A 27,634-nucleotide genomic window follows, 5' to 3' on the forward strand; every position below is an offset into this window, starting at 1 on the left:
AGCAGTGAACCATGCTCACTCACATGGGAATTGGATCTTCGAACAAAGAGATGACATTGTGTTTGATTATTTCCGGATGAGTATAGCCATCCACATACTTGTAAACCACATCCGAGATGCGCGAAAGGTTGAGAACACGGATCAGGAGTGTCATTGAGATGGCAGTTGGCTTAATCATTTCTTCATTGATATCCCTCCATGCATTCTCAATCATTTTATACAACTCCACAATCGCCTCTTGCTTTGAAACACCATGCTGCTTCATGTAGCAGTCAAGCCCTGTAGCTACATGTGCCCTCTCTTGTTCTTCCTTCATTTGTTCAAAAAAAAAAAAAAGAAAAAAAAAAAAAAAGAGTTAGATATCATCATCATCATCATCATCACAAAAATAAATACTCCCTCCGTCCCAAAATAATGGTCCCTTTTGGGGAATCTAACTTTTTTTGGTAGTACAATTATTGCATTTGAAAAAAGTTGATTTTCCAAAATTATCCTTTTGATAGTACATTTTTTGAGAATATCAATGCATAATTGTACTTTTTATGTTGTTTATTAATTTAAAAGAAGGGTAAAATAGGAAATTTATATTATTTTTGTACTTGATTTTTGAAGAGGGACTAATATTTTGGGACAATGAAAAATGGAATAAGGGACTAATATTTTGGGACGGAGGGAGTAAACATTATAATCTCTTTAAGAATGTTGAAAATCCTATGTGATTAATGATTAGATCAAGATTAACTTATTCCAAATCCCAATAAATCAAAACACTCAACCTAAAATCATCAAACACTTACGAGAGTGATTTTAGTTTGTTTGTTTTTGAGAATAAACAATAAATTGACACAAACGATTTTTTACGTGGAAAAAACCACAATTGAAGAGCCTTCAATTGTAATCAAAAACCACGGGCGAACCGCCACTATCAATCCACTACTGAAGAACAAAAAGATTACAAAGAAATCATACAAATCACCCAACACTAGTCAATTTGTCTCTGAATCTTCTGTAACTCTTTTCACCACACCTTCGTCACGGAATTGATTCTGAAGTTGATTCCACACCACAACTTCACTTGTCGAATTAACGACTGCGTAGACTCAAACGCCTTTTGGATCCTACGCTTTGATCTTCGGAATCCACCGAAGAGAACTCACTTGAAACTTAAGAAGCAACCTCCTTGATGTATGAATTTCAATGCATAAGTTCAGAACTCTCTTAAGAACATCAAGGAAAACTCTCAAAAATCTCCCAAGAAGACTTTAAACACAACCCTAGTTTGTTTTGATCAGATCTAGGAAAAAACGTCCCAAACAAAACAACGTTAGCAGCTTTAAATAGGAATCTGAATCGCGATCTCCGCTCGAGCTCAACATAGCCCGCTCGAGCGGACTGAACAAAAACTGCATACGAAGAAACAGAGATGCGCTCGAGCGTAGGAGTTTCCGCTCGAGCGTCAAATCACACCCACCAGAATCTGTGCTTGCCCTGTCAAACTACTGTGACCTGCTAATCGACGCTCGAGCTCAAGAGTCTCCGCTCGAGCGGACAGTACAAAAACAGAAAAACATAGTTTTGAATCAACACAAGATTTTGTCTCCGGATTTGACAACACAGGGACCTAACAATCTCCCCCTTTGTCAATTCCCGGACAAAACTTTTCTAAACAAAAGTCCTTAAACACAAGCACTAGACAAAATTCAAAAACCAATACTACAAAAGTCCTTAAACACAAGCACTAGACAAAATTCAAAAACCAATACTAAAACACTCAAAACAACTCTATGAACAAACAAGCTTTCCAATCTTGCCATATATCAATCCATCAATCCAATTCATCATCCACCATTCACCTGTGAAAAAACGAGCAACATACCAGAAAAACCAAAACTTGTGGAACTATATAAGAATATAGCAAAATGTATCCATTCAATAGAACCAACGAAACACAATATCAAAATATCCATACAAAACAAAATATACCAACAATATCCATGTACCATCAACAAAATATACCATCAATATCCATGTCCAATCCAGCAGGAACCAAACTCTCCCCCTTTTTGACCGGGAATGAAGAAAGCAACAAATCAAGCACCAGACGGAGGAGGGGGCGGCTGAAGCGTCAGTAAGGAAATGATGTGATCCAGCTGCGAAGTAGTATGCGTAGCAGTCTGCTCCAGCTGACCAAGACGACCATCAAAGGCATCAAAACGCGCATCGAGAAAGTCTAACCGCCTGGTCATAGCCGCCTCAAAATGCCGAAGCTGATCAGGAAACGAGCTAGGTGGAACAGATGGAGTAGGATCCTCCGCACCCCCAGCGGCAGCAGCATCATATTCAGCCTCCTCAGCAAGGCCAGCAGTGGTACCTGCAGAAGGATCAGCCCGAGAGGACTCCCCCTTAACATGAGCCCGACTCTGTGAGACAGTTTTCTTTGTGAAAGGGCGAGAGGGAGAGGCAAACTCATCAACATCGAGGATAGGAGCCCCAAGGTCAGACAAAAGTCGGTTGATCAAGCAACCGTAAGGAAGGCCAAGCTTGGAATGACCATGAGCACTGATCATCTTGGTGATAATAAGAGAGGCGAGATCAATAGAGCGGTGATTGGCAATACAAGACAAAATGAATCCTTGGTCTTGTTTGACCTCGGAAGAATGTGTGGTGACAATGATGTTGGCGCAGACAATCAAATTAAGCAGTCTGAATTCCGGAAGAAGTTCAAACTGTTTAATCAAACCGCCTTTAGGCCAATGATGGGCAACACCACAAAGTTCCAAAGACACCTCATCAAAGTCACAAGTAGGACGATCAGGTACAGGAAACGGATAGTGTTGAGGAAAAACTTGCTCAATCTGTAGAAGTTGGCGAATCAAAGCAGGGGTGACAGAAATGGATTTGGACCTAACCCAAGTGGTGAAAGATGGCTCATAATCCCGAATACCCTCCATATTACAGTAGAATTCTCGAACCCAATCGAGATTCTGACGCCCCGAAAATAATAAAACATGGTCACCACCTAGAGGGTCGAACAATGGACGAATTTTGATGGACTCAAAAGTATCGGGTTGAACATTACGTTCTAAATGAACGGTTCGAGTCACAAAAGATTTATGGAATGACTTGGATTGAGAGGCCGACTGAAACCTCTCAGGGTTATAGGTAGGGCGAGAAACGGTGGCCTTTCGGCGTTTTGGGGCAGGAGCAGACATACCGAAGAAGACACTAAGACACCCAACAAAGCAACAAACCCAAAACCCAACCCACACCAAAACAAACCAAAACAAAACATTAGTGTAATAATCAAATTAAAAACAGGGCATAACAAAAACAGGGCATGAAAGCATGGTATTGAAGAACTCATAACTAATACACCAAATTTGAGAGACAGTGCATAGAATAAGTATGAATCATGAGAAAATCAAAGCAAAGTATCCAAGCCCAAACTATTACCCACGCAGAGAGACCTCAAACGGACACAGATAAATCCGAAAATCACAGACACAACACACAAAAAAAAACAAAAAAAAACAATCGGACAAAAACAAGTGTGTGAGAGAGAGAATCACAGAGACGACACACAAATCCCTACAGAAGCACACACCCAACAACACCATAACCAAATAGAACAAGAACAAACACTAAAAAAAAAAAACGAAAAGAAAAGAGGGTAAAACTTACCAAAGAGCAAATCAGTGGGTAGGATGATGAATGGGAGGAAAAATCTTCCACAATGCAGCCACACGACAAACCCTAGATCGAGAGAATGAAACAGGAAGAGAAAAAATACCTCGAAGAGTCAAGAGAGGGAGTTAAGTATGAAACAGGTCCGCTCGAGCGTACTAAGTACCGCTCGAGCGTACAATACTGCAAGCAGACTCCCGCTCGAGCGTGCAAAAGGCCGCTCGAGCTCAAAAAAAAATCTCTCAGAACTGCCAAAACACGAACAAACTGCTGCAAGAGTGAAAAACACGCTCGAGCGTAAAACATTCCGCTCGAGCGGAACAAAACAAAACAAAACAAACATTTTTTTTTTTTTTTTTTTTTTTTTGTAAAAACAATCCAATACTCAAAATCAAGAGGTGAGACCTGAAACAAAAATAGATGATCAGACTGAGCCAAATGAATACTAAGATGAAATAATCCACAATTCATGAATCGTGTGAACTAGCACCTTTTTTATTATAAAAAAAACGACACTGGAAATCATGAGCATAGCAGAAAAAATATAATCAATGATCATAAGCTACATGAGAATGTACAACTCAAAATCCAATATGAGAGCTCATATGATAAAGTGTGTGTGTGCAATCCATGAGAGGTCACTGAGCTAGAGTTAATCCTAGTAGTGATCGGATGGCTGGACCTCCATCATGAGTAACTCAACAATAAAGTGAAAAGTCAAACCACTAGGAATCACGGGGTATTTGTTGAGTAAAAGCGGAGACTCCCCCTCAGTCAAAGAGTCCTTTTTTTTTTTTTTTTGTGTGCACTCACTGGTGGCTTTCACTCTCAAGAGTATGGAAACCAAACCAGAGAAGAATGAAATCATAAAGGATGGCCTGGTTGGTGCCTCTGAGGTAGCCTTTTCCTAATGCCCAGACTTCAAGGAACTGAGGGAGAAACCGTGGAAGTGAAAACAGATGGTAGATGGTTAAGAGACTCAACATCACCCATGATATACTAGTATCGGTCAATTCCACAGTGAAAGTACAAGAAACACTGTTAGAGGTCCATAGAGAACTTTGATCACATGTGCGGAAACCCCTGCAACAATTAATCTCAAGGATGTGTACAGAATGAGATCATGAGGTTAATGAGCATGGGCATTCAAAATGAGCTATGACCAATGAACAATGAGATTTTGTAAGCATCATGAGTAGGGTAAAAAAAAATTGGATGCAAGTAAACAGATATCAATGATAATGAGATTATCACATCCAAGCATTCATAAGGCACAAACATTTACACCTACTCAAGAAACAAGTAACACTCTAGTGATCGAGCATGACACCCAAGGTCTTTCTAAGGAACTCAAACCGAAGAAGATCAAGGGGTTTTGTAAAAATATCAGTTTTTTGATGCTCAGTGGGAATATGCTCAATAACAACAAGGCCCTCTTCCACTAACTCTCGAATAAAATGATGACGAATGTCAATGTGTTTGGTGCGAGAGTGTTGGACAGGATTTTTTGAAATGTTTATGGCACTTGTGTTATCACAGAAAAGAGTAAGAGTGTTCTGTTCTATCCCATAATCATGAAGCATTTGCTTCATCCACAACATTTGAGCACAACAACTCCCTGCAGCAATGTACTCAGCCTCAGCAGTGGAAAGAGAGATGGCATTCTGCTTTTTACTATGCCAAGAAACCAGGTTATTCCCAAGGTAAAAACACCCCCCGGATGTACTTTTCCTATCATCAGCACACCCTGCCCAGTCGGCATCAGAAAAACCAGTAATTTCGGCTGTAGTGTCAGTGGAGAACCAAACCCCATACCCCAAAGTCCCATTAACATACTTGATGATGCGTTTTACCGCAAGAAGGTGAGACTCTTTAGGACTGGCTTGGTAACGAGCACAAACACCGACACTGAAAGAAATATCAGGACGACTGGCTGTGAGATACAAAAGACTCCCTATCATACTCCTATAAAGGGTAGGATCAACATCAATACCAGAGGAGTCTTTGGAGAGGTGAAGACTGGTGCTCATTGGAGTGCGTGCATGCTTGGAAGACTCAAGACCAAACTTAGACACAAGATTTTTCGCATACTTAGACTGAGACACAAATATACCTGAAGGAGACTGTTTAATCTGAAGACCCAAAAAATAAGACAACTCTCCCATCATGCTCATCTCAAACTCATGTGTCATACAATCCGAAAAATATTTCACAAGATGTTCAGCAGTGGATCCAAACACAATATCATCAACATAAATCTGAGCAACAAGAATATGATACTTAGTATGTTTCACAAACAAGGTCTTATCCACACTACCCCTTTGAAAATCATTGTCAAGAAGAAATGTAGTAAGTCTATCATACCAAGCTCGAGGGGCTTGTTTCAACCCATACAAAGCCTTGTCTAACTTGTAGACATGATTCGGACATTTAGGGTCCTCAAACCCTTTTGGTTGCTCAACATATGCCTCTTCTCTCAAGTACCCATTCAAAAAGGCACTTTTCACATCCATTTGAAACAATTTAAAGCCAAGAAAACATGCAACACCAAGCAAAATACGAATAGATTCGAGACGTGCAACTGGGGCAAACGTCTCATCATAGTCAACACCCTCTACTTGTGTGTAGCCTTGAGCAACCAACCTAGCTTTGTTCCTAACAACCGTACCATTCTCATCAGATTTATTTTTAAAGATCCACTTGGTACCTATCACATTCATGTCTCTAGGTCTGGGAACTAGAGTCCAAACCTTGTTACGTTCAAATTGACCTAATTCTTCATGCATAGCATTGACCCAACTATCATCTAGCAGGGCCTCTTTAAAAATTTTAGGTTCAATTAAAGAAACATAACACATATGTGATACCTCATCCCGAATCTGTCTTCGGGTTTTCATTCGATCCGAGACACTTCCAATCACCTGTTGAGCTGGATGATTTAGTTTCACCCTAGCTGATGGTTTAAGCTCAGGACTCGCAGTGACAGGGGCAATAGGAGTGATGTCCCTTGGAGCACTCTTTGGACTTGACCTTACCTGTGAAGATGGTTCTGTAACCATTTCTTGTGATAGGTCCGCACCTTTTCCTTGATTTTGTGATTCCGTATCCAAGATTGGCGACTCATCATTATCATCCTCATTTGTTGCTGGAGTAGGTGCACCTGTGTCATCTATAACCACATTGATAGATTCCATTAAGGATGAAGTTCGCAGGTTATAGACTCTAAATGCCCTACTGGTGGTTGAATACCCTAGAAAAATACCTTCATCACTTCGGGAGTCAAATTTTCCCAAAGGCTCTCTATCTTTGAAAATGTAACACTTACTCCCAAAAGTTTTGAAGTATTTTACATTAGGTTTCAAACCCTTCCACAATTCATAAGGAGTTTGTAAAGTGCCGGGCCTTAAATAAACGCGATTTATGACATACACAGCAGTATTTAAGGCTTCAGCCCAAAACTTAGGAGGAAGTTTCTTACTAAGGAGCATGACCCTAGCCATTTCTTGAACAACCCTGTTCTTCCTCTCAACAACTCCATTTTGTTGTGGAGTAATAGGGGTAGAAAATTCATGCTTGATTCCATGCATATCACAAAAATCCGAAAACGAACTATTTTCAAATTCACGACCATGATCGGTTCGGATTCTTATGATACGCCCAATGGAAACACCCTGTTCATTTTGGATTTTAGGGACTAAGGCCTGGAAAGCATCAAACGTATCAGATTTCTCCCTTAAAAAATTTACCCACGAAAATCGAGTAAAATCATCAACAGTTAAAAAAATGTACCTTTTACCTCCGATGCTTTCAGTGCGAGTAGGACCCATTAAATCCATGTGAACTAGTTCAAGAGGACGTTTGGTTGTAAAGCTGTTCACCTTTTTATGAGGAGCACGGGTTTGCTTGCCAAGCTGACATGGTCCACACACATGGCTCAAATTCTTACCTAGTTTAGGTATTCCCCTCACAAGCTCTTTGTTGGCTATCTTAGTTAGGTCATTGAAATTCATGTGACCTAATCTTTGATGCCACAGGTCAATGTTACTAATGATGGCAGAGTGACAAGTGAGATCATTAGTTGTAACAATCCCATAGCAGTTATCAGATGTGCGAACCCCATGTAAGACAGTATTTCATTTTTTATCCAAAATTTCACATTTATTTTTAGAAAACAATACTTCATGATGGGAATCACACATTTGACTAATGCTTAAAAGATTAGCTTTAAGACCATCAACTAGTAGAACATTATCTAGCTTGGGAAGACCAGCAACACTTATAGAGCCCTTACCAATGACTCTCGAAGTGCCGCCATCTCCAAAGGTAACAATTCCTCCTTCATATTTTTCAAGGGAGGTGAAGTAGGATTTGTTACCTGACATATGACGAGAACACCCACTATCAAGATACCACATGTGTGAATCACGTGCTTTTAGAGCAGTGTGAGCAACAAAACAAGTCAAATCCTCTTTTCTAATCCAAATCTTTTTAGTCTTGGTGTTCAGCCTAGACATGTAAGGTTGTCTCCTAACCCAAAAAGTATTAGAATTTCTACCCTTTTTAGACACCTTACCAAAAAGTTCAAAACAGTAAGGACGAATGTGGCCATACCTACCACAGTGATGACAAATAAAAACCGGTTTTACCTCCTGTTTGTTGATTTTACCAGCTTTCGGTAGACGGAGAGAGAGATCAGCCTGGTCTACCTTCAATTTTCCCTTTGCTTGAGTCTTCTTGTCATGTGAAGTAGAGGCCTGTCCCTTGTGTGCTGTTGCACCATAGCCTAACCCGCTTTTGTCGCAACCCATTTGTTGAGACCCGAGGATGTCTTCTAAAGATTTTGAACCTTTGTTCCACATGGCAATAGTGGCTCTAGCAACCCGAAGCTCTTCATCCTTTTGACAGATTATCTCTTCCAATCTGGCTTGTGACAGCTCAAGACTTTCAAGTTTTTCTTCATATGTGGAATACACCTTCAGAAGTTCATTCCTTTCAGTTTCAGAGGATAGTAATTTTCCACATAAGTCTTGCCTATCACTCGAGATCTTGACGATATTCTGCTTTGCTGCTACAAGTTCTCCTTTCAGCCTGACATTCTCACTCTCACATGTCTTGAGCTTGAGAGAGAGTTTGTCGTTGAGTTTGGACAAATTCAAGGATTCCTCGTACAGCTTTTCGTAGGCTTGTTGTAGTTCATCGCCATTGATCTCCTCATTATCCTCAGATGTTTCATCATCCTCTTTTTGCTCTTCATTCTCCTTTGCCTCCTCCAATCTTGCAACTAAAACTGAAAAGTCGCTGGATGGTGATGAATGTGAGTTTCCTCTTTCATGGAATTGGCTCAAAATTTCCCATGCCTCTTTAGCCTTTGTGCAACGAACAACCCGTTGCTGTTCTTCAGCAGAAATTGCTCTACGAATAGTACTAAGGGCTCTCAGATTGCTCGGACTGTCAACACTTTCTGTATCTTCTTCAATGGCCTGCCAACCTTCTGGATCAAAGGCTCTCAGAAAAGCCCTCATTCTGATTTTCCAAAACAGGTAGTTACTCCCATCAAAAGTAGGAGCATGATGCAAGTTCTGACCACGAGCTAACTCCGCTGGCTTTGGAAGAGTTTGAGTGAAAGTGGACCAAAAAGCCATAAAAGCACTATTCCCGTCTTCTCCAGATTCAGGTTCTTCGGGTTCTTGCTCCGACCCGCTTTCATCATCCCAAGTTACAGTGTAGACTTTCTTTCGATTCTTTTTCGAAGGACATTCAAGGGCAATGTGGCCAAACCCTTGACACTCATAACACTTGACCCCTGGTCCCCTTACAATCTTTTTTTCAGTAGTTTGAGCAAATTTTGGTGGAACAGTTTTGGGTTTGTCATTACTCTTATCTTTTGAAGTAGGGGCTCTGAAATTCGGCTTCTTTTTCAAAAAAATTTTAAACTGTTTTGTAAGCATAGCCGTCATCTCAGACTCTAAATCAAATTCAGTCTCCGGAGGTTTTGCAGTCTCATGAGCACTCGTGAAAGCCATATTTTCTTTTTGCTTTTTCTTAGAAATTTGGTGGGCTTCATAAGTCTGCAAATTTCCAACCAATTGATCGAGCTTGAGGGTATCAACATTCTGAGCCTCCTCAATGGCTGTCACCTTTGGTTGGAACCTCTCGGGAAGGGACCTCAAAATGTTTCCAACAACTTTTGCTTCCGGGATTTTTTCACCGAGAGTGAAACAGGAATTCACGATATCACTGAGTTTTGCATAAAATTCATCGAACGTCTCATCGTCGCGCATAAAAAGGGTTTCAAAGGCGGACGTGAGACGTTGAAGTTTTGCCCTTTTAACAGAGGTGGTACCTTCGTGAATCGTTTCAAGAATATCCCACGCCTCTTTTGCTATTTCACACGTGCAAATTCGACGGAATTCTTCAGGTGTGACAGAGCAGAAGAGGGAGTTTAGTGCTTTGCTGTTCCAACTCGAATTCTGGTAATCGATTGTGTCCCATTTATCAAGGGGTTTAGGAATATCAATCCCATCAACGGTGATAGTAGGTTCACTCCACCCAAAGATTACGGAGTGCCAAACTTTCTCATCGATGGATTTTAAAAATGCTCTCATACGAGCTTTCCAATAAGAATAGTTTGTACCGTCAAGTAATGGGGGTCTATGAGTGGAGTTACCTTCACGAATAGAATCCATGATACTAATCACACAAAATCACACTCCTATAGTTTTTTAAAAAAAAAAACAAAGAGTGACCTGCTCTGATACCAATTGAAAATCCTATGTGATTAATGATTAGATCAAGATTAACTTATTCCAAATCCCAATAAATCAAAACACTCAACCTAAAATCATCAAACACTTACGAGAGTGATTTTAGTTTGTTTGTTTTTGAGAATAAACAATAAATTGACACAAACGATTTTTTACGTGGAAAAAACCACAATTGAAGAGCCTTCAATTGTAATCAAAAACCATGGGCGAACCGCCACTATCAATCCACTACTGAAGAACAAAAAGATTACAAAGAAATCATACAAATCACCCAACACTAGTCAATTTGTCTCTGAATCTTCTGTAACTCTTTTCACCACACCTTCGTCACGGAATTGATTCTGAAGTTGATTCCACACCACAACTTCACTTGTCGAATTAACGACTGAGTAGACTCAAACGCCTTTTGGATCCTACGCTTTGATCTTCGGAATCCACCGAAGAGAACTCACTTGAAACTTAAGAAGCAACCTCCTTGATGTATGAATTTCAATGCATAAGTTCAGAACTCTCTTAAGAACATCAAGGAAAACTCTCAAAAATCTCCCAAGAAGACTTTAAACACAACCCTAGTTTGTTTTGATCAGATCTAGGAAAAAACGTCCCAAACAAAACAACGTTAGCAGCTTTAAATAGGAATCTGAATCGCGATCTCCGCTCGAGCTCAACATAGCCCGCTCGAGCGGACTGAACAAAAACTGCATACGAAGAAACAGAGATGCGCTCGAGCGTAGGAGTTTCCGCTCGAGCGTCAAATCACACCCACCAGAATCTGTGCTTGCCCTGTCAAACTACTGTGACCTGCTAATCGACGCTCGAGCTCAAGAGTCTCCGCTCGAGCGGACAGTACAAAAACAGAAAAACATAGTTTTGAATCAACACAAGATTTTGTCTCCGGATTTGACAACACAGGGACCTAACAAATGTGATAGTCGTACATCGTGGCTCATTACGTCATCAACGAGTCGGCCAATAACACCAGAGGCAGCCACCATTTTAGGTTTAGTTAGAATCCATTCAAATGCCTCAGTGGTAGCAACATCTGCCTCTAAGCCCATGAAGCAAGATGTTGTGTGCAGTCGACCTGTGCTGGTTACCAAGGCATTTTTCATATACTCTTCAAATGATGCTACATATCCTTCCTTAAACCACTCTGCCTCAATTTCATAACTTCTCATTATTTCTTTGAACTGGTTAATTATAAGTCACATACACAAAAAAAAATAAAATTAATTAATCAAAATTCCATTTTGCTGATGGAATTAAAGTCTGAGAGTTGTTTTGGAAAATTGGTTAAAAGCTACTCTTTTTTTTTTTTTTTTCATTTTTTGGCTGTTTTTTGAAAAAATAAGTACAAAAGTAGAGAAGTGATGTGACCCAAAATAGATTAAAAACCAAAAATTAGCTTTTAACCATGTTTCCAAATTGACCTTAATTATCATGAAGAAGAAGATAAAAAATTACTGCTGATTTTGTCTCAATTGATCAGGATTTATGACTCAATAATACAAATACACAGAAGAAAATCACAAAATAAGTTGCACGTGTCTCGCAAAAGGATTTTCATCTCTACACTTAATCTCTATTACTCACTCTCATATTGAAAACTTATGGTTCGAACTCCCACGAGGGTGGACCAATATAACATAAAATTTTAGACAAAACTTACCCGTAGTCCCCCATAAATTGTTTATTGTGTCAATATGCTTGAATAATCTTAATCGCGTCAATTTTATTTTTTAATTTTTCACATTGTATTGATTCAGTTCAATTAATAAACATTCATAAGAAAAGTGAATAGAAATTAAGAGCAAAATGGTCCATCCAAAATGGAATGGATCATTTTAAATTGGATACTAATTCTCAGTTGCTTTTGAGAAAAGTGAATGAACTATTTTATCTTGATTTCAGTCTAATTTCTAAAGAAATATTATCAATTTGACTATACTGACAAAATATGAAACATTCAAAGATAAATTGACACAATTAGAACTACAAGAGCCAAATGAAAACAAAAGGCAAACTATAGGAACTACGATTGTAATTTGTTCTTAAAAATTTTATTCTCTACTCTCCTCGTGCCCCCAACCTAGGACTTGAATCCAATAATTGCTGATATTTGTGAGACGAGAGAACTATAAATAAAGATTAATCACGGTCTCATAAGCAAGAATATATATATACACATGACATTGAAAAAAACCATACTGCATCTTTTGAATGATGAACACCATAAGCTCTCCCTTGCTTTGCCAAGTCCCTATCTACTTCATCATAGACGTTTAGGAGAGCTCTATAGAGTGCCTTCATGTAGTCTAGGAGCTCATCCATGGCACTCACATTCCACCTAAGAATTAACCACTTCAAGTCATAACATACTAATACAATCAAGAATGACTAAAATTTGACCATTAAATATTGATTAATATGTAGTTTGTCCCCCAAAAAATACATTTGTTCAATGAATTTCACCTTTCATGTATCAATACATTGTCAACATATAAAATATTGAAGTATTCAAAATTTGATAAAAAGAAATTTAATCACAATAGCATTTGTATAATTCCATTTTGGGACTTTAATTAAAGAAAGTAGGGAATACCTAATAATATTTAATGTGGAAATCTTACTATAATCTTATTTGAAACATTAGTTGAGGAAACTAGGGACTACCTATTGATAATATTTAATGAGGGGATCTAATAATAACAGTGTTTTGAAACAATAAAACTTTGGAAAAATTACAAAAAAAATCTTTAAAATTTGACCATTGTAACAAAATAAATTCTAAATTTTTTATTTTATCAATTTAAATCTTAATTTTTTGTTTTATTTTCAATTAAAATACCTTTTTTTGTTGAGTTTAATAACTAAGATATTATTTACTTTTATTAGTTTTACTTAACGAAAATAGACATATGGTTTAAATTAAAAACAAATCAAAAGTTAAAGATTTAAATTAAGAAACTCTAGAGTTTTTTTATTTTTATTTTTATTTTCTAACTTTCCCTTAATTCTTTTATTTTATTTTATTTTAACACTAGATAAGGATGCGCCTCAAACTACTAGGCCAACTGTTTGGTCATTTTAGAATAATAATGTTATAAATACAAAGAGATATATCAATGAACAGAATGATTTTAAAAAAAAAATTAATGATGAATAAAAAAGATAAAGGGATAATTATACATAAATAAAAAACCTCCAATATTTGACCTTTATAACAAAACAAACTCTGAGTTATTAATTTTATTAATTTAAATACTAATCTTTTGATTGTTTTCAGTTTAAACCATTTACCTATTTTCGTCAAGTAAAACTGAAAGAAAAATAGTATTTTAGTCAATAATCTCGATGTACATATACATAAAATGTCTAAAATATTTTTTTTATTGAGTTTAATGACTAAAATATCATTTTTTTTGTGTGTGTTAATTTTACTTAGCAAACATAGCCAGATTGTTTAAATTGAAAACAAATCAAAAAATTAAATTTAAATTAATAAAATTAAAAACCTGAGATTTTTTTTTTTTTTTTATATACCCAGGATAAATAAATTGATTGGTATAGAAAATTGTACCTTTGGACTGCATTAGTGTAAAGTTTGAGTTCATCATAGGTACCATATGCATCATAAGTATCGTCGGTAACGGATAACAAAAGCATAATTTTGGTGAGCACCGCACGTCCAACAGAGTGTTGAGGTTCGTAATATGCACATGTTGACCAAAAAAAGCACTCCACTGCTCTATCCCTCGCATATGGAACTTTCGATATTAAATCCAACTCTTTCCACCACCTACATAAACAAATAAAAATTTTATTTTATTTATTTATTGTTTTTAACCAAAAATAATAATAATAATCCCAAAACAAAGGATTATGTATTTAAAAAATAAGATTAATTACAGTTTTCACCCTAAAGTTTGATCCTAATTTCATTTTAATCCCTATAATTCAATTAAAATAATTTTGTCCTTACACTTTAAGTGGTCGTTTGAGAATAGATTTTTTTAATGACTTTTTTATTTTTTTTATTAAAATATGAGATGAAAAAAGTTTAATATATGTTCAGGATGAATTTTTTAAAATTTTTTACGAAAAGATATGCAAAAAGTAGGGTGAATGAAAATGAATCTTTGACTTTTTAATATTTATTAACTTTTTAACTTTTTTAGTGATCTTTTCACTTTTAAGCTAAAATTTGATGTTCCCAAACGATCCCCTAGATCTAGTTTCAATTTGGTCCCTATAATTTTAATTTAATATGAGCCTAGACTTTAAGTTTAATTTCAATTTTTTTTTTGTTTTTTTTTTTTTGTGTCTAATTTACAATTAAGGGGGTGCCTGCAATTATCTAAATAAGTACATTTTTTAATTTTTTTTATAAAAAGTGTAAAAAAAAAATAGAGATGTGATGTGATTCAAAAAAAATAAAATCATAAAAAAAGTACACTTTTGTAGTGCACCCCAAACACTCTCTGTGATTGCCAAAGTGTTAGAAAGTCATGCGTTTCAACATCTAACTTTGAAAGGATGGATCAAATTAAAACCAAATTTAAAATCAAGAGAGTACACATAATTTGAATTGATATAATAATGACCTAAATGAAATTTAGATTAAATTATAAAGATTAAAATTTTAAGGGTTAAATACACTATGACCCATAGCGAATATCACTTTTATAATTTAAAAGATTAAAATATACTAGTTCATAAATAAAGAAAAATAACGTGATATTCGCTAATAGTTGAGGATGTTTTTGTCCTAAATAACCCAAATTGTAATCTATCCTAAAATAATTATAGGTGTTTGTTCTACTTACAAAAATAATAAATATAAGTAAAAAAAGAAACCGCACAAGAGAGATACATTAAGAATATAAATGATCATATTACCTAGAGATGTGGCCCAATTCTTCCCTGTGCGACAACTGTAACTGGTTGAAATCTAACTTTGCAAGCCTCAATAGAGTTTCATTCCTAGAAGCATCTTTTTCATAGAAAGAGATGAAATGCTTTGCCTCTAGTCTTGGAAAGCCCCTGTGGATTGACTGCTTGAGGGCAAGCATCACTTGTTCAGAAAGATCAGAGCTTAAATGTGGCCCTCCCACCAGAGACTCAAGTTGGGCTATTGTGAAAGCATGAGCTTCATCTAGAAAACCGTCTCCACGGATCTTCAAATATGTAGCTTCATATAAGCTTAACATACCCTGAGTGTCTCTAAATTTGTTGAACACATCTGATTCATAAGGCATCGTATCATTGCATGTCAGTAATTAGAAAGTGGACATCTATTGAGTCTGGTTAAAATTACACTATATATATGTATATATTTATCATATCATGCTAAGCAGGGACGGAATAAAGATTTTATTAATTGAGAGGTCAAAAGAATTTTTTTTTCACCATATACTCAAACATACATGTATGTACAATATGCTATATAATTATATATACATGGAAAAAAAAAATTAAATGCCACAGAAGCAATTTCTAATAGGATGATTTTTTTTTTTTTTTTTTTTTTTTGCAAAACAGAAAGAGAATGCAAGATGAGAGAATGATAAGACATATTTTTTATACTGGGGGTCATTTTATGTATAAAATAATATATATATATATATATATATATATTTAAAGTTATGTAGCAAACAATATTCTTTACAGAAACAAGAGGGCCATGACCCTCCATAGTCTTCTCTTAATTCCGTTCCAGATGTTAAGTTATGTCTAGTGTCATGATTAATTTAACTATCAGAAGAGTTTAAATTTTAAATTTGACCACTTAACCTGATATATAAGAGTTATTATTTATTATTATTTTTTAAAAGATTTTAAAGGACTATTAAATGAATTTGACCCTTTGAAAATATTTTGAATTTTGCCCATCAAACAAAATTCAATCATAAATGATTTTGAGGCTTTTGACAATGTTTGAAAGCCTTCGAGAGAAGCATATATATATATATATATAGTTTACATATGTATATGTTGTAAGGTGTATGTTATGTTTAATTTGTGGGAAGGTGATTGTGTATTGCTTTAAGGTTTCTTGGTTGAAGAGGTAAATAAGTAAGAAATATTTCCTTTTGCAAATCACAAAGCATGGGTAATTATTATTTTTACAGAATTAGTGTAATGGGTTAGCCAATAGTTTTTTTAAAAAATATTTTTAAATGTAAAAAAATTAATATATAGTATTGGAGCTCTTCTTATTGAAATATTATTTTGTTATAATATATAGTATAAATAAATGTGACTGCTAATGGAATGAAGATTGCCCTACAATAAATGAACAATTTATGTTTAAAATAAATAATAAATAAATAAAATAAAAATAAAAATGAGGTGTCAGTTTTGGATATATGGTGAGGATGTAAATTACCACATGACATTTTATAGCCATGTTGTCTGAATATGCGAAGTGTAGTGCAATGGTGAACAAATCATAGTCTTCATTGTCTTCAAACTTAGCAAACAATTGCTCCAATTGCTCTTCAATCTCTTTCTCGAAGTGATACGACACACCAAGGCGTTCGAGCACGTTGATCAAATTTATTTGTTCTGCTGCTTTACGTCCACCGGCTACTACCATGCTCCTCACTTGTTCTTTCAACACGTCAACCTCATTACCATACTTGTCCCATAGCTTCTCACAACAACCCACCACATTCATTAATTACAACAACTTCACAATAAAATTTTGTTAATGCTATGTTTAGTTCAAATTTGGACAAGGAAAGAGAAAAAATATATAAAAGATCACTTTTTATTTTTTATTTTTTACTTTTTTTTTCAATTTTCAAATCTCTCACCAAAGCTATAAATCGAACATAGCCTCCTAGAAATTTATTATCAAGATCAAGTGTCTAGAATTTTAACCTATAATGTAATAAAATAGATATATAAATTTAGTGTGGTGTTTTAGACCAAATACCACATAAGGTATAATCAAATAATAATCATAATAAGTCATATCTAATACCATAATGAGTCGTAACTGTAGACACCCCATTTTTGACCGACCTTAAGACTCAGACGTCACCGATTGAGCGCTCGGTGATGGTGCATATTCTACTCGTTCAGAAGTCTCAGAGTCACGGCCGTAAGCCCTGCCTCCGGATTTCCGAACCCTCTTCTGTGCCTTGCCTCGGTTTGCGAACCAGGCTCGGCTTTCTCTGTTTTCTCTTACCGAAGGGAGGGAGAGGTCCCGTAGACCATCCCTCAGTGGCCGTGGGCTACATTTTGTGGCTATAGGCCATTTTGCCCATTTCGGAGCCCGGTTCTCGGTTTTTCGAGACTGTTGGCCGTGTGCCTCGGTTCGGGACCGCTTAACCATCTCCGTTTGCTCCGGTTTTTGGCATGCATCTTATTTACTCCCTTTTGAGGGACACTGAGGTCTGAGAGACCCACTTCGTGGTCGAATGCCACTTTCGGTGCTTAACAGGCAGTTTTCGAGGCCCCGAACTGTGCGTTCTGGCCCCCGAACATTCGTTTTGCATCGGTTTTCATTTATTTTTGGCAGGTACCTCTGTTTCATCACCAGGAAGGCCGTAGAAGGGTGAGAGACCAGCAATTGTTTCAGCAACCAGTTATATTCGTCCGACGCCCGTTTTTCTCACTTCCAAGCCAATGTTGACCACCCTAGGATCACTTTCTTCAATCCTAACCCCATATTTGTGTTGTACACACATGGGAGGACACCAAAAGTTGGTGGCCGGCCAGTAATTCCACCTGATCCTTTTGAACCCTTCTTAAAAATGGCCTATTCTCTCTCCTGTTTTACAATTGCCAATTTTGAACCACAGGGTTGTGTTGAGGGCACCTGGGAGGACACCAATTTGTGGTGGCCGGCCAAAAAATCTTTTTGACCATTTTGACCCTTGGCCGGCCGGCCATGGGGGGTGGCCGGCCGGCCACCTGCAGCTCCAAAACCTGGCCGGCCTTGCTCCTCAGGGTGAGTACATTCCAGTTGTATATCTGTTTTCTCCCCAAAAAACCTGTATCCGGGGGACAACTTTTGGAGGGAAACTTGATCCATTTTCCCCCCACTTTTTCCCTCCATTTCTCCCCCATTTTTTGTCTACATAACTGGCCTCCAGCATTGGCCCAAGGGTTACAAAATTTCCCTCTAAGGCCCTTGCATTATAGCTCTCTCCCTCTCTATATTTCCAAGCTCAAACACCCTTAACCCTACACCATTTCTTCACCAACCCATAGCCCTACCCTTCCATCCTCCATTCCAGCAGTTTGAGGGTGTTCTCCAGAGCTTAGGAGTGCTGCATTTTGGTCCAAGAAGCTACCAAAGGCTTGTCTTCAAGGGTAAGTTCCATTCCCCTCATTTTGGTCCATATTTTGCATGCTATTCTAGCTCCTTGTGCTTGCTGTTTTGGGCTCCGACCCTAACTGGAGTTAGGCTTATTTTCAGCTCCTTTTCACTTTTGTTTAAGGGCCTCTCACTGTTTGAGGCCTCCTTGTTGCACTTACTTCATTATCCCTCTTGTATGCCATTATCTTGTGTAGTATTTTTGGCCTATGTATAATCTGTTTTGAGGCATGTCATAAACTGTAAAGGGGCTTATTTTGAGCCCTTCTTCAATGTTGTTGAAGGGCTCAATATGGTTTGAGGCTTCTGTCTTACACTTGCCTTTATATCCCTCTTTTGGCCTCATTTTTGCATGATTTGTTAGCCTATTGTGCTTCTGTTTTGGGGCTCTTTTCAGAACTGAAAACAGTCTTATTTTGACCCCCTCTTCATGTTTCATTACGGTCTTTCACTGTTTGAGGCATCATTTTTATACTTTGTGTTATATCTCTCTTTTTGGCCATATTTTGCATAGTATTTTTGGCTTGCATGCATACTGTTTTGGGTCCGGCCATCATCTGTAAAGTGCCATATTTTGGGTCCCTCTTCAACTTTGTTGAAGGGCCCTCTTGTGTTTGAGGCCAGAAACCTTCACTTGCTTCTTTGTCCATCTTTTGGCCCATTTCTTGCATGAGAGCTTAGCCATAACTGTGTTTGTTTTTGGGCTCTTTTCAGAACTGTAAAAGGTCATATTTTGGGTCCCTCTTCAACATTGTTGAAGGACCCTCAGCTGTTTGGGGCCAGAAGCTGTGACTTGCTTCATAATCTCACATTTAGGGCCATTTTTGCATGCTAGTTTTGCCCTATTTGTGTTTGTTGTTTGTCCCTGATTAAAACTGAAAACATGCTTGTTTTGGGGCTGCCTTGAATCTATCTTCACATGTCATGATCAAATAATGCATGCTTTGTATAGCTGTAGGCCATTGCGTATGCCTAACTTTGCATTTCGGGTACCATTCCATGCATCGAGTGCCATTTCTTCATGTTTTGGGGCTGTTTTGCCTCACATTTTGCTACTGAAATTTGCATGATAGCATATCATCTTGCCATGTCTTGTTAGAGTGGCATTTTGTGCCTTAGGTTTGGTCCTCAGTTTGCGTGCACGCGTGTACGCATCTCGAGACTCTCATTTTCATCTTATGGCCTCTTATGCGAGTGTGGCTGAGGTCCACTCATGTTGGTGTAAGTCCATTATGCATTTTGTATGCCATTTCATTCCATAGCATTGCGTATGCTAGGTTGTATGTTAGCGCATTGTGTATGCCATGTTACCTCGTTTATTGTGTATGCCATTTCATTTCATAGCATTGCATATGCTAGGTTGTATGTTAGCGCATTGTGTATGCCATGTTATCTCGTGCATCGTGTATGCCATTTCATAGCATTGTGTATGTTAGGTTGTATCTTAGTTGCATTTCATGCATATCGTGCATATTGCATCGTGCTTGGGATAGGAGTTAGCCCAGGCACGGGAAACGAGGTACGTTTCGTACTCCGAGTGACGGAACGTGTCTCAATTCCCAGTCACCGACACTCCGGATTATCCATGATGGAATCTAGGTTTTGTTTTGTTTTCATGTGCATTCATTCTATATTGAGTTGCACAATTCGACTCCTCGGCCATCATGCATCGAGATGTGTGATTGGTGGCACGAGGATCGAGGCATGCATACATCTGTGGAAATACATTGCTATGCCCCTTTCCTACTCTCTGTTGCAGCAAATCAAGAATCGGCGGTCTTCCGGAGCTTGGCGCGCATTCCAAGAATAATCGCAAAACAGAGGCTAATTGGGGCATTCTAGTGGATTTCCACGCAAGGCAGCCCAAACATACATCATTCATCAGAGTCGAGGCAGTCCCTGGCTTGCATGCCAGTTTATAGCTTTCCTAGATTAATTTGTAAATTAATTAGGATTTCTGTATATATTTGGACTGTATTATTGGGACTGTAATATTTATTCGGGACTGTATTATTCTTTCGGACCCTCTGTGCGAGGGCATAATTGCAATAAGTGTGCGTGTGTGTGATACATGTCTTCCAACCCCACATCTTTCTCCCTTTTATTTACCAGCTTATGATGGTTAGATTAGGGCATGTTTCAATTAGCATACAGTATGATAGCATGTTGCATTCATTCATCTGTTTTGCATGCACCGGGCTCGACGCATCATACTAACTGCATTTGTATTTCAATTCCAAGATTGAATACTTGTTAGCTGTTGCATCTTATATGCCATGTTTAGAATAGCCGAGCCTGCTATAGTTGCACCTTTGCATGTATTGCATTAGGCATTTCTGTATAATTAGGATCATGCATGGATTTCTAATTAGTTTCTGTTTTGGCTTGGAGTACTCGGTAAGTTTTATACTTTAGCATCCTTGCATGCGTGTGAGTGACTGCCATGAATAGCATGCTTACCATGAGGCTATATGCTTATGTGATATAACTGCCTGAATGCCTGTGGGTGAAGGTTGGGTTACTTGAATTGGAACAATTCATCAAATGTGTGTTTTAAGCCCACTAGATAGTGGCAAAATCATGTTTTCTAAGCCCACCCGAGGGTGGCAAATCCACGTCTTAGCCTACTTGCGGGTAGCACTATCAAACCATTTTCAAACAAACAAACATGAAATGTTTTGTTCCAATTCAGGCGATCCAGTCTATACTTGTATGCTGTGCGCATCACATAGTAATCTAGGCTAATAACCGGAATAAGAACACATAATGTTTTTAAAAATAGATATCATGGTTAGTAGAGGCCGATCTTTGATCGGGCGAGCAGGGGTGCTCACGAAGTGACCTTTCCCAATCGTACCCAAGTTCCCGAGCCGAGGCAACTTTGGTGATGACGGACACGTGGCCTTAGGCAACGAGTCAGGGTTTCCTAAATTTCCCAAAATAAAATATTTAGGTGGCGACTCTGTATCTGGCAAAGCAGTCCATGTTTGGCACTTCTTTCAAAATCTGTTTTCTTAAAACGATTTGTCAGATTTGGACTCTTTGGTTCAAATTTAGAACCGTGACAATTTGAGAGTCCTGAGCTGTAGTGAGCCCAAATGAACAGAGCGGGATTTCCCTCTCGGGGCGTTCGGGGACGTCTACAGTAACCAAGTCATAACTAATACTATAATAAGTCACAGTCGGCCACCCTCCTCCGCATTTTGCCTCCGCCCTTCTCTGTTTGTCTTTCTCTCTCAAAGACAGGTTAGGGTTATGAAACAAATGAGAAAGAAAAAAGAAAAAAAATTAACAAAACGATGTCACTTTAAAATTATCACAGGAAACACGCCAGAAAATCATGGTAAAAGACCTAAACTCAATTTCTGAATTGATAAAGATATAAAATTGATAAGAGTGAATTTGTAGTATTTTGCAATGGAGATGTAATAATTACTAGTTTATCTAAAGTGAATGAAGTGAATCTATCACCCCATAAACTAGGGGGAAATTTGGCCAAGTGGCGAGTAGGCTCGGCGTTGCCATTCACCATATCACCAACTTGAGATCACTACAAGAAATGTCACTTTTGACTACCAAAATATTGGTCGCCAAAGGTCACTTATTTAGTCGCCGAAACGATTTAGCGACCAAAATTTTTCGTCGCTAAGCTCATCGCCTTTACCCTGTCGGCGATAGTATTGGCGACTAAAATTTGTTTGGTCGCCGAAAATGTACACATTTGGCTACTAATCTTAGTTTAGTCGGCAAAAGGTATGTTTCTGCCACTAAAGTATTAGTCGCCGAATGAGGCTTTTTGGCTACTAACTTGTTGTGGTCGGGGGAAGGTATCACTTTTAGCTACTAAATAATTGGTCGCCGAAAGTACACATTTGGCTACTAATCTTAGTTTAGTCGGCAAAAGGTATGTTTTGGCCACTAAAGTATTAGTCGCCAATAGTTTCTTTCTCTCATTCTCAAATCTTTTAGCTACTAATTATTTGGTGGCAAAAATGTTTTGGGTTATGTTTTTGCTACTAAATTATTAGTAGCCAAAACTTTTGATTACCTATTTGGCTACCAAAACATTTGGTGGGCAAATAATTTTTTTTTTTGTTTTTTTGTTTTTTTTAAAAAAAAAAATTGTAAACAACCTGTATTCATTTATATTACAACCTGTACCCTGTATAAAACAATATAATGTGTCAACACTAAAATATATTATCAACCTTTAAAGCATTCAACAACGTGCACACATTTCAAATCCAAGCATCCAAAAAAGTAATCTTCAACGTCCAATTATATATATAATACAAATTCCATACAATCCAAGTCTAATCCAACGTCAATAATTTAAATCCATACATAATTTAAAATGTTGAAGCAAACACTTGAAGTGACTCAAAACATCCATATGGCAGCCTAAAGAATTCTACCACAAAGCACAACCACAACCAGACTTGAAACAATGGCTAAAGAACAACTAAAATGGTCTCTTCTCCTCAATACATTCACCTCTCATACACAAATCCTTCGATAGTGTTGAATTTTTTTTTTTAGAACTCATATTAACTAAAGGAGCACGAAAAATGATAGCAAAAAGCCAAAGCCATGAGCATTAGTCAAATGCATCATCATCATCATCAGGAAGGGGCTGGCTAGCCGCTGCAGCAAGCTCACCTTCGTGCCTATAAAGAATATTGTGCACAACTTCATGCAAGCTCAGCTTCGTGCCCATATAAACAATATATTAAAATTAAAATTAAACAATATTGTGCACAGCTTCGTGCAAGCTCAGCTTCATGCCTGTATAATCAATTCTTGTACCACAAAGAACATATATATTGCACAGTTTTATTACATGATGAAATTTGAAGGACATGTTTCAACACCTTATGTGTACTACTTGACATAAAGAGGACACATACACGGTGGTCTACGCAAAAAAAAAAAAAATAGGACACTCAAGTAGATAGGACACTCAAATCTTTCCCAAGGTAGATACATTTGATCTTCATTTAGAAAAAAATAATGAATGCAAGATGCTAGTGAACACTGTTTGTAATAAAGATTGCGCAACTTACTGTTTTAATTTGGTAGCAAGAGCATCCACTTGCATACATTTTTCAGATTCATAATACTAAACTAGCAGAACAAATTTGGAGACTCCATATATGATAATGCATTCATGATGAAATATATCAATTCATACACAAAAATTTAAAATTCAAAGGCAACAGAATTGAGATCATAATACCTTAAAATGAACTTTGAGATTGGAGTCCCTGGCTTTGCAGGCTACAAAAAAACAAAGTAAAACGAATTTCTCTGTTACAGCTCGAAAAACAAATTGAGAGAGGGAGGTCACCATGATTAATTAATATGTAAAGAGAGAGCAAGAGAGACAAAGACACAAAGAAATTATTCAAATAATATATGAATCATTAATATCTAAAGAAAGAAGAAGAAGAAGAAGAAGAAGAAGAAGAAGAAGAAGAAGAAGGTTTTAATCTCCCCCTTGAGATGGAAGGGAAAAACATAATTTGAAACATGTTTTTGTAATTAACTTCTAAGTTTCCATCCATGTTACAATTATTATTGATACTCCACATTTTCTAATAATTTATATTTTTTTCCCTACCATTCTTCTATTTTTAAACTATTTTTTAAACTATTCTTCTATTTTTTAAACTTTTAATAAACAAAGAAAGAAGAAGAAGAATGGTCATTATCTCACATAATACGGTAATTATTCAGTAATCTCGAAATATCATAAGTGATTACCTATGTAATTCTTCAAATCAATCATGTAACAAAGAATTTTATAGGCTCCATGCTAAATCATTTTCATGAGGTAGTTGAGAGAATTTTCCCACCTAGGTAGGTCTTATTCTCCATGTATTTATTAGAATTTTTCTCTCTCACTTTGAGTATTTGATCATTAAGCTTCATTGTAATATTGCATATGAATCAAATAAAATAAAAAAATGTAGTTACTGAAGACTAAATGCAAACACGAGATGAATCTGTAATACACAAAGTATTGACAAAGGGGTACTCTCAGTTTTACCACAACCAATACATCAAAGTTTACATGTCTCAGACAAATTGAACAGGGGAATACATAGGAACATAAATGCTTCATCATCACCGATTACAAAGTAATCCAAAAAACAATCCACCAGTGCCCCAAACACAAGGTAAATCCCAACAAACTGTGACTAGCACTATCTGTAGCTGTAAACCTTAGACTGGAAGTTCAGATCAGGTCTCCACCACTGGTGAATTCCATGAGCTTGTTTCATGTCTTGAGTAGGAAATAAATTAACTACTAGATTTGTCGAATGAATGAGGTGCAGCGGCCCTTCTGACTCCTTCCCCATCGCACTCATAACAAGACCCCCAAGTGAGTTCTGGGTCGCCAACCTTAGACCTCCATTTCAAAGCCAAAGCATTCAAACTCCCAAAACTGTAACCAATTTTAGTGAAGTTTATACTTATTAATCACGAATTTAATGTTGACTAATCATATTCTATAACGAATATACTACAGAAATAAAGTAATAAAATTTCAATTACAATCGATTCATGTAGTAATTTTCCCAAATTCAAAAGAAGAACAAACTCACAAAATTTGGCATAATCATCACAAAGCATCACCAACAAGAGTTACAAACAAATATCATAGGGTTGTGTGTGTGTGTGTGTGTGTGAGAGAGAGAGAGAGAGAGAGACCGATTGGGCGTTATGCCAGGAGAGGCCGCGGTAGACATTGACGGAGAAGGTGGCGGCGAGATAGATGGTGGCGACGCCGAAGCCCACCGTGAAGGCCTTGAATGCCCAGTCCCCTGCTTTGCTCGCCACTCCCATCTCCAGTCTCTCTCTCTCTCTCTCTCTCTCTCTCTTAATATACAAAATCAAGAAAATACAACCCTAGAAAATATATTAAAATTTCCCTCCGAAGTTTCCCTCCGAAGTTTGAAGCACAATTTTTAAATTTTGTAATTACAATTGCCGACTAAAATTTAGTCGGTAAATAATGAATTAAAAAAATATATTAAAAGTAACAAAAAAAATTCATTATTTAATTTTTTTTTAAATAAAGTAACAAATATATTAAAATTATATTTAAATAAAAATATAAGTAATAAAATTATAAATTAAAAATATTAAAAATATTAAATTATCTTAAATATTTGTCCTAATATTTTTTTTACTGAAAAATATAATAATATATTTTAAAATGTTATATTCTTATATTCTTATATTATATATATATAGTAAGAAAGAAAAGAAAGAAAGAAAATTAAAAAAAAAAGAAGGAAAAAATTTTATAAAAAAAATTCTGAGCTAACTCAACCCGTGTTTTTTTAGTCGCCAATTACTTTTATAAATCCCTCAAATTTAAATTAGAAATGTCTCCCTCCAAATTTAAATTAACAATAGTGTTTGATTATTGTTAACCGTGTATAACGTAAAAATAATTTAAAAAAGTTGAAAAAATTAATTATTAAAAAATTAAGAAAAATTTTAAAATCTGAAATAATATCAATAAGTCTTACAAATCAGATTTATTTACTCATAAGTCATGAGTGAATTTTTTTTACACACTTAGCCCTCGTTTTGATAATGAAATTTTTTTAAAACTTTTGAAATATATGTTTTGTGTCTGTGAAATGATTATTTCATTAGTACCGGTAATAATATTGAAAAATTTATTAAAATGATAAATAATTGGGATATTTTGTCTTTTATTTGTGAATTTTGATTTATTCTTAATTTATTAGTGTTATTGAAATATGATGATGTAAAAAGTATAAATAGTTTAATTGTACTTTTCATCTCAAAATAATAGTCTATTTTCAGAATTTAATTTCTTTTTATAATACAATTATTAAATTTTAAAAATATTAATTTATCAAAATTACCTTTTGATAGTATATTTTTTTAGAAATATCAATTGTCATAATTGTATTTTTTGTATTATTAATGGATTTAAAAAAAGGACAAAATAAGAAATTCATATTATTTTAATAATTAATTTTTTAAATAAATTAATATTTTGAGATAATAAAAAATAAAATAAGATATTAATATTTTTGGATGGTGGGTGTACAACCTCTTCATAAAAATAAAAATAAAACAAAATAAAATAAAATAACTATTTTGTTTAGTCAAATTTTCAAGTGGAGACTAATGGTATTGTTGTTAATAAAATAAAATAACTATGTTGTTAATTTTTTTATATTCATTCGGCTACCAAAAAATTTAGTAGCCAAAAGTAGGTCTACAGCGACTAAAAGTCATTTTGTCACCAAAACTTGACATTTGGCGACCAAAATTTTGGTCGGCAAAGATTAAAAATTATTTTTTTTATTTTCATTCGGCTACCAAACAATTTAGTAGCCAAAAGTAGGTCTACAGCGACTAAAACTCATTTTGTCGTCGAAACTTGACATTTGGCGACCAAAATTTTGGTCGGCAAAGATTAAAAATTAATTTTTTTATTTTCATTCGGCTACCAAACAATTTAGTAGCCAAAAGTAGGTCTACGGCTACTAAATTTTCTTTTAGTCGCCAATTGTGATACATTTAGCTACTAAAAATTTTTTTAGTTGCCAATTGTAATATTTTTAGCTACTAAATTTTTTTTAGTCGCCAATAATCAATATTCCCCTACTAAAAAAAATTAGTAGCTAAAAATTTGACTTTTGCCGACTAATCTTATTTTTGGTAGCCAATTCTGTGACTTTTGGCGACTAAATTGTTTTTGGTAGCCAAAAATGGTCGACAAAATGCTTTTTCTTGTAGTGGATGAAGCCATTTTTAGATGAGAAAATAAATTAGCTTTATCTATCTTGGTTGGAGGATGATACAT

The 27,634-nt window shown here is 36.2% G+C and overlaps 1 pseudogene; it reads right to left on the minus strand.

Annotated features, from left to right (window-relative positions):
- Positions 1-19: 19 nt before the first annotated feature.
- LOC114285451 (valerianol synthase TPS8-like) lies at positions 20-27,634 on the minus strand (annotated as a pseudogene).

This window comes from Camellia sinensis, chromosome 13, assembly GCF_055761805.1.
Source record: "Camellia sinensis isolate YWXY chromosome 13, ASM5576180v1, whole genome shotgun sequence".
NCBI lineage: Eukaryota > Viridiplantae > Streptophyta > Magnoliopsida > Ericales > Theaceae > Camellia > Camellia sinensis.